The sequence below is a fragment of the Pongo pygmaeus genome, chromosome 4 (genome assembly GCF_028885625.2).
Source record: "Pongo pygmaeus isolate AG05252 chromosome 4, NHGRI_mPonPyg2-v2.0_pri, whole genome shotgun sequence".
Taxonomy (NCBI): domain Eukaryota; kingdom Metazoa; phylum Chordata; class Mammalia; order Primates; family Hominidae; genus Pongo; species Pongo pygmaeus.
This window is the reverse complement of record NC_072377.2, coordinates 96558185-96564782: the sequence shown is the minus strand read 5'-3', so window position 1 is coordinate 96564782 and position 6598 is coordinate 96558185. Positions and strand designations below refer to the sequence as shown.

The 6598-nt window shown below is 35.5% G+C and overlaps 1 long non-coding RNA gene across 1 annotated transcript in view; it reads left to right on the top strand.

Moving 5' to 3' along the window:
- Positions 1 to 481: 481 nt before the first annotated feature.
- LOC134739599 (uncharacterized) overlaps positions 482 to 6598 on the top strand; it is a 135289-nt gene continuing 129172 nt past the window's right edge. The window contains exon 1 of the long non-coding RNA XR_010126423.1: positions 482 to 588. This is a non-coding gene — a long non-coding RNA (uncharacterized LOC134739599). The remainder of the gene's footprint in view (positions 589 to 6598) is intronic.

Here is a 6598-nt window from a genome sequence, read left to right as displayed (position 1 = left end):
TGCCATGTAAACTCATTTTAAATGTTATGTCTTATTACAGCCTAATAATCGGAATGCCTATTTCCCCCTTTTGTTTGAGCCATCAAATTTGTCAAAATTTTATGATAATTCATTCCATCATTCCTTAGACATTTAAATGACAGAGAGTCCTAGTCAAAGGGGGGAAAGCCTCTGTAATCCTACTCCTCATAGTATAGCTGCCTCCAGAGAGATTTTTAAAATATTCCATATCATGGTATAAGCAGCAGCTAAATTTCTCAATTTCACTGTGATTTCTTGCCGTTTTGGAAAGTGACAATAAGTTGGCTACCTACCATTCTTGACCTTTTGACTTCAGAACCACTGCTGACCAAATCCTAGCTTGCCTTGTTTAAGTCAGTAGTTCTGTTATCACTCTGATCCTCTCCCAGAGGGTCTGAAGCTTTCACTCACGCTCCTGAACGGGTAAGCTCCCCCTCTAGTGTTCACTGCTCATCAGATTATTCCTCCAACAAATAAGACAGAGAACTGCCTGTTTTTTTGGTTCCCTATCGAAGGACGGAGCTTGGGCCAACACTTATAACGGTTTAATGACACAAAGAGTAAAAGGTAAGTATAAATCCTACATTAAAAAAAAAGTTCCTTCCTTTTGATTCCTTTGAGAGCATTGCTACTGTTTGGTTATGAAACTAAGAAATGTTGCTTGTGCTGCCTTGCAGGCAGAATGCATGGCTGAATAGATAGGATGAGTTTGAAAGATGTAAGATGATCTTGGAAAAAACAATCCTTTCTGTTGGGAAGCTGAATGTCTGGTTATGAATAAATGACTTTTCATTGGAAGCTGACACTCAGGAGCTCTTTATTTGTAGACCAATTACCAGCAGAGGAGGAGGATAGGGGAGGGGGTTGTTCTAGGGAACCCCAGCATATTTTTCTTCCAGAATTTTAAAAAAGACCAGTAAAAAATGAAATGCCTTCCATTTGTTTTTACAAAGAGCTTGAGTAAATAGTCCCCCACACTAAAAGACCCTCACTATATTTGACACAGAACTACAGAAAAAAGCGCAATAGATATTGGTGGTAGTTTTCAAGTGTGTTGAACTCAAAGGTTAAAAGTTCAACAACTTCATTAAATGTAGTGTTGAAGCCTTAGTGAGGCATAATCCAGAATTTATCATGCAATTGAAAGTAAGAAAAAGAAAAAAGAAAGAAAGAGCAAAAGAAGGAAAAAAAATGAAACAAAAAGCTGATACAGTTCTGAGAGGTTAATCTTCACAGTTGGTTACTAAACTAAAATCTAGAAGTTTTATTTATTAATTTTCAATCATGGGCATAATTTTAAACTAAAAAAAAAAAGTGTACACCAGATTCTACAAAGAAGGCACAGATAAACTTTCTATTTAATTGTCTCAAAGTGTGTTTGAAACAATTGTGTATGTCTTGAAATAGGTCATATAATTTATTTGAAATTCAGGTTAGAAATAATATGACCACATTAAATTACAATTGGTTTTAATCTTCTGAATTTTGAAGAATAAAATAAGCCCTCAACTAAGTTTTTCTTCATATTGATGATTCTGAAAATTAGGTTAGTTTTATTCTGGTATTCTAAGTTAACATGTCTTTCTTAATTAAAATACTAGCATTTTTAAAATGTGGTAAATAAGTATGACCACATAAACAGAAGGGAAGAACTTCCTTTTGCCGTATTGTTTTCATATTCTTTAATAATCAAAATGATCACTATTCTCATCATTCTCACTAAGCATGTATTAAGTACCTACAAATTATACAAACCTACACCCTGTCAGAACTCAACTTACATTATTAAATGTAAAGTTTGTTATGGCATTAAAACTGAATTATTCTGTTTTGGTCTAATAAAGACCTCAAAACATTTTCTAAAGTACAGTAACCCATTCCATAAAAATATTCATTACCTTATCATTGTTATTTTTCTCTTTACTGGGTTAAAACTAGGTTGCTTGATATGGCAGAAGAAAAGTAATGCTTTCTAGTCCTGTAATATTAGAATACCTTAACTTTTTCCTGTTTTCAATTTTCTAGGTTCTGTGGTGTTTTATTAAATTCCATTTTAGTGCCCTACTTTAAAGCTGACTTCAGGGTGTTGTTAAAAAGGTCATCATTCATGAACTAATGGGACCAGGTGACTAGGACCTATCTTTAATCACAAAGCAGTGGCCCCTTTGAAGGTTCAAAGGATTAATATTGTCTGAATGTCCATTCAGTTTTGAGCTTCTTGGATGACACAACAACACATAGGATGGCCATTTCTACTAGGTTGAGAGATTTCCAGGTGGACAACTGTCTTTTCTGAACTGGACTCAGATCATACATACTTCCCTCTGAGCAGTTGTTTCACAGGAGTATCCTTCAATCACATGTCTTATGCTAAGACTCACTGTGAGACACACAGTTTGAGTTGGAGGCCAGCACAAATATGAATGTCACCTTCTTTAATTTTATTTTTTTAGAGGCTGCTCTAAATTGCTGGTTCAGGCAAAGTCTAAACCACTAGAAAAATTCTAAAGTAAATAGATTGCCATTTATAATGGAAAAATTGAATTGTATGAAACTTTCATAGCCCACGTTTCTAGTTGTACAAATTTCACATAAAAATTTCTAGTAGGAAGGAAGTCATGATTTATATCAGTTTGACTAACTTAATTGCTAAAGATTATGCAGCATTGCAAAGGACAGGTAAAGAGGCTTCTGTCAATCAAAGTGGTTATAGAAAAACACACAGAAAAAAATGACAACAAAAATTTAAAGCACAACGTACATTTACACAGAACCCTTAAGATCTTTGTAATATAAAGTGATTTATTATAGGATTATAAAATATAAGAATGATAGGGTCTTTAGAGATGATCTCACCTACTTTTCTCATTGGTCAATGGTCAAGCCCCAGGCCCAGGAAAACTTGGAAAAATAGTTTGTCTGTTTAATGGCATATGGCGAAAAAATAGAGAACAAGGCATTGGATCTTGGCCTGTGGGTTTCAATTGCAGTGCACTTTATGCCAAGTGAGCTTCAGTCATGCTTTCGAGGTAACTATGAGTGCTTTCATAGAAATAGGAAGAAAAATACATCTTTGGAAAGTTTGGAGGAAACATGAGTTATTTTAGGAGATAGTACTTTTTTTTTTTTTTTTTTTTGAGACGGCCTCTTGCACTGTTGCCCGGGCTGGAGTGCAGTGGCGCGATCTCAGCTTACTGCAACCTCTGCCTCCCAGGTTCAAGCGATTCTCCTGCCTCAGCCTCTTGAGTAGCTGGGATTACAGGCACCCACCACCGGAGTTTCACTCTGTTGGCCAGGCTTGTCTCAAACGCTTGACCTCATGATCCACCTGCCTCAGCCTTCCAAAGTGCTGCGATTACAGGTGTGAACCACCACGCCCAGCCCAAATTAATAAACACAATTTTTATACACATGATGAAAAGTGGTCATGTGGGCTTACTTATTTTTCAGAAGAAATTAAGCATTCATTGATTAATCAACAACAATTCCAATGATTATGAGACAAGAGTAGGTGGTTAATGGCTTTTAAATTATAACAGCAAGTTAAAAAATTTTTTTGAAAGTAGGTGCACTATTTTCTTTGTTAACCCTATCATCCTAAGCGGGAAGGATAAATTAATGTCTTGCTTTATCTTTGTTATGGATTGTTTGTGCCCACCCCACCCAAATTTCATATCTTGAAATATAATCCCCAAAGTGATGCTTTTTGGAGGTAGGGCCTATTGGAGGTGATTAGGTCATGAGGGTGGAGCCCTCATGAATGGGATTAGTGCCGTTAAAAAAAGAGGCCAGAGAACTAGCGGAAGGATTTAAGGTGAAGTTGGCTTTCTGCAGCGGGGAAGATGGCCCTCACTGCCAGATGATGCTAGCGCCCTGATCTCAGATTTTCAGCTTCCAGAACTGTGAGAAATAAATGTTTGTTGTTTAAACTACTCAGCCTAGGGTAATTTGTTATAGTAACCTGAACTAACTAAGCCTTTCTGAGACAGCCTCTCAAATCAATTTTCAGATTTCTAAAGTGATTAATGAGGATTCATACATCTTACCAGGAAAGTTAGGTAAAGTAACCAGATTTTAATGTCTTTACAAGCTTAATTAACAAGGTTAAAATGGATCTTTTATTAATCTCACTTAGCATGTGAAAAAGTATGTCTCTTTCTTTGATCTCAGTTGAACTTTTCTGTATTCACCATTTATTCTATCATGTTCCTAACTGTATATCTGTGATCTAATTAAATATTAATCCAATCTATACACATAGATAAAAACCCTGAAACTATACATATATTCACATATAAACAGTAGTTTTACCTTGGTAGAGTGAAATTATACATGTTTTATTTCTAAATTTTTTGCAATGAACATGTATTTCTATCCTAATGTTAAATAATCTTTCTCATATAATGTCATTGAAAAAAGAAATTGACGTCTAGTGAAAAGGACAGAAAGAATTAAAAATACATTGTTCATGTTTTTAGTAGTCTCTACCTGTTTTCCCACAAAGTGGGAAGTTAACAATGTATTGTTTTCAAGTATTTATTGAGTGCCTATATGCCACTGGCACTGTTTCAGAGTTTGGGATATGTCAGTGAACAAAACAAGTGAGAACACTGCTTTCTTAGAGCTTAAATTCTAGTGAGAATCAATTAGAAAACATTAGGAAAACAAGAAAGTTTATAAAGGTAAGGCTATAAAAATTGTCCATGAGGAGATTGTGGTCAACTGTGTGTGGCAGCAAGGGAAGTCATAAAAATAGGAAAATGTGGAGGAATATTGAATCTCCTTTGAGTACAATTTTGGTGGCTACGTTGATAACAGTTTATATAGGAAAAAGTCTGAATTTAGCCAAAGGAAACTGGTCATAAGGAATACAGATGACACTTTTGCGGGTTTGAAATCATTAAGGAAATAAAGAGGAAAACCTTTACCTGTAGGGAGCAGAGGCTTCAAAATATGGTTCATTGATCTCATTGTGCTGCCGAAATATTTACATGAACTAAATAAGAAGCAAGAGTATTATTTGCATTTGCACTTAAAGTTCGTGAGTTGCAGGTAGTTCTTTAGTATAGGAGCAAAGAACACATACATTAATCCTGAATTAAATTGCTTGAATCAACATTAATTCATGGAAAGTATTAGTCCACATGATAAAAGCATTATTGTGAGCATGTTGGAATTTCATCATTTTGAACATCCTGCCTTACTTCTCTTTACTTTTTAAAAATTCAATTCATTAATTGTCTCCATTTGGAGACTTACTTTGATTCTTTTTCTTCCCTTGCTCCAATCTCTGTTAGGAGCATAATTCTGTGCTATATTTAGTTAGATGCTAGTCCTTCATACATTCTGATTCAATTGTAAGTTTTCTTATCCTATTTTGCCAGAGAATGCTCAAGAGCAATGATTGCACCTTTTTCTTTTCTGCATCTACATCTCTATTCTCAGTGCCATAACCTTCCACCCATGAATAAATAAAATAATTGTTGTAAAGATGGTATGAAAGAAAACTTGAGCTTCCTAGTCTTCATTCTACAGCTTGATCATTATTTTACAGATATAGCAATAAATTTTCCATGATAGTAAACATTTTTTCAAGGCGAAAAGATGTATTCTAAATTAGAGCCACATATGGAAATTAGGACTCTTGCCTCCAACTCTAAACTCATGCAATTGTAAAATCTCTTTGGTCTAGAATGCCAGTATCATATCTGTTTTAGAAAGTGTCTCTCCAAAAGAGATATGATATTGGCATTTTCTAGCAAAGGAGTTTTACAATTGCATAAGTTTAGAGTTGGAGGAGGCAAGAATCCTAATTTCCATATGTGGCTCTAATTTAGAATACAACTTTTCGCCTTGAAAAAAATATCTCTCCAGCCGGGCGCAGAGGCTCATGCCTGTAATCACAGCAGTTTGGGAGGCTGAGGTGGGCAGATCACAAGGTCAGGAGGTCAAGATCAGCCTGGCCAACATAGTGAAACCCCGTCTCTATTAAAAATACAAAAATTAGCTGGGCATGGTGGCGTGCTCCTGTAATCCCAGCTACTCAGGAGGCTGAGGCAGGAAAATTCCTTGAACCTGGGAGACGGAGTTTGCAGTGAGCTGAGATCGCACCACTGCACTCCAGCCTGGGCAACAGTGCAAGACTCTCTCAAAAAAAAAAAAAAAATGGTGTCTCTCCAAATACTATATGATACTAACTAAAGCATTTAAATCTTACTATATTTTCTGTGCTATATTACCAGTTCATATCATTCATTCTTATTTGAGGAACATCATGATAACACAATAGTTACCAAACTTTCTTCTCTTCATGAAACTTACATACTAGGATAGAGGCAGGTGATAATTAAAAGAATGTGGTATAAATGCACTGAAAGAAAAGAATAACAGAATATTGGAAATAGAGAATGCTAGAAAAGGTCAACACTTGAAGCCTTCTTTGTGTCATCTGTAAGTTTGACTGTGGTAGTTTGCCATCAAAGCTCTGTCTTTGCTTATGTAAAGTTATTCCCAACAGGCAACAGTGTGCCAAATTTTCTACCTTAATTCTTTACAGAGGTTCAACCCAAGGATATCA